This window comes from Ruditapes philippinarum, unplaced genomic scaffold (genome assembly GCF_026571515.1).
Source record: "Ruditapes philippinarum isolate M1 unplaced genomic scaffold, ASM2657151v2 ctg26_1_1_1_1, whole genome shotgun sequence".
Taxonomy (NCBI): Eukaryota; Metazoa; Mollusca; class Bivalvia; order Venerida; family Veneridae; genus Ruditapes; species Ruditapes philippinarum.
The window spans coordinates 177,629-180,212 of NW_026865626.1; positions in this window are offsets into that span (position 1 = coordinate 177,629).

A 2,584-nucleotide genomic window follows, 5' to 3' on the forward strand; every position below is an offset into this window, starting at 1 on the left:
ATCTCAGGTACATGTATTTGATTGGTTAAAACCGGCACTGAATATGCACTGACCGATGCAAATCCTAAAATCAGACAAATTTCATAAAAAATGATTACCTTGAGGCCAGGATTTATACTATTTTTATCCCTTTTATTGTATCTTGATAATGAAATCCAAACCTTTGAATAGACTGTTTATTTAAAGCAGTATACCTCCTGATTCATGCTAATTTTCATGATTTAAAAAATGTAACTAAAAGGAAAATATTGTATGTCAGGGAAGAAAGTAATATATACAATCAACGTAAATTACAAAAGGAACAGGATAAGCAAAATTAGTCACGTAGTAGAAATACAGTGATATATTTTGATATATACTGCAAAATCAGTCATGAATCGCATAAAAAATCATGTAATTTATTATTTTCCTGAATCCTGAATCTTTTTTCGACCTTGCAGTACGTACATGGTGCCACTAATATGTTGGCTTAGTTCATTGAATACAGATGCACTCGGTGCCTTCATACAAATACAGTCACACCTGTCTTACAAATCACCTCTAAATAAAGATTACCCTACAAAAAAACCAAACTTTTTTTTATAACCCTTTATTGATAATATAAAATGAAGTAACCTCCAAATACAGACCACTTGTGTTATAAAGACCATTATTTGCCTCTCCATTTGTTGGCTTTTGATCACAGGTTTTACTGTACGTATTTCTTTCTATCTGTCTAAAATGCATACTGCCGATTGTCGTGTAATAATTGTCTAATCATTAATTGCGGAAATACATTTATATAATAGAAAACAACATGCCTTAACCATTATGACAACTGCATTATGACCGACTTAGTAACACGCCTACTAAACGGTGGCTCTTTCACATTTTGGTGATCTGTTCAAATGAGAGCAATCGACACTTCCGTTGCAGAACCTTCGATGAAAACAAGGCTGAAAAAGGTAAGAAATTTTAGTAAAAATATCCATTTAAAAAGATCATGCTTGTTTTTTTAAATATCGAAGAATGTCATGCCACGTAGAAATTGATATTTTTACTAAAATTTCTTACCTTTTTTCAGCCTTGTTTTCATCGAGGGCTCTGCAACGGAAGTGTCGATGGCTCTCATTTGAACAGATCACCAAAATGTGAAAGAGCCACCGTTTAGTAGGCGTGTAGTAATATTAGAGAGCATCAAAACACGAGGTTATCTGATTCATACAAGGGGGTGTAGTTCCTCTTTTGTATCATAGGCAAAATAGAATCAGTTTCACTGTCGTCCAGAATAAATGAACCAATGAAGAGCACTCAAATTAATTTTTTCTTTCATTTAATCTGGGACATAAGATAAGTTATCTAATTACCACATTTCAATCTTTGGGATTTAAATAGAGCATGCTCGCTGATTGGCTCATTTTTACTCGGGTTTACATATTGTGACGACAGAGACACGGGGGAGGAACTGTTACACGAGGGATGGAGTTCTTATGATAACTTGTCGAGTTCTTGTGATAACTGTCACGGAGTTCGTCGGAAAACTTTTGTATATACATGTACTCATGGAGCTAAATATAAGATCTGTGATATACTTCAAAAACAGTCGTCAAAAATGGTAATTTTCATCTTTAAAAAGCAAGTTTTAGGTGTTAAATTAAAATTTAATGATTAAGCTTGTCTTACATCTTGTATTATGTGTCAAAAACTAATTCATAGGCAAGTTTTCATCGCCTCTTCTTCAAAGTTTGATAGTTTTGAGTAAAATTTCCAAATTATTTGCCAATTCGCACTTATTAACTGCATATTTGTAACTGAAATAGTGCATGTGTAAAAACATTACTGGTTGTTATTGCTAACGGAAAACTACAGTTCCAAAAGTTGTGTACATATAAGGACAATCAATGACCACCGGACCCGGCCATTTTTATTTGAACAAACTTGATAGGTGCCCATTAGAAGATGTTTCATGCCAAATATCTAAGCTCTAGTTCTTTGGATTTTTTATAAGAATTTTTTTCTAAGTTTTTTTTCTTTTGGTTGCCATGGCAACTAGAGTCTTGCATGGGAACAGTTTTTAATGGTGACTACCAAAGGATTATTCATGTGAAGTTTGGATGAAAGTGGCTTAGCAGTTTATGAGGAGATGTTTAAAGTAAAAGTTACTGAAATACACCGGACAAATGTGACAGGTAAGCTAAAAATATTTCAAACTAGGGTAAGTGTGGGGACAGAGGCAAGTCAAAGACTTCACTCTTCACCTTTGAAATTCCTTAGGGCCGAGAACTATGTGACTAATGACTTGTGCAAAACTTCCACATGAAGACAACAAATTCCATCTTTATCTCAATAAAAACATCTTTATCTCAATAATAACATCTTTATCTCAATAAAAACATCTTTATCTCAATAATAACATCTTTATCTCAATAAAAACATCTTTATCTCAATAAAAACATCTTTATCTCAATAATAACATCTTTATCTCAATAAAAACATCTTTATCTCAATAATAACATCTTTATCTCAATAAAAACATCTTTATCTCAATAAAAACATCTTTATCTCAATAATAACATCTTTATCTCAATAAAAGGCCTAACAAAAG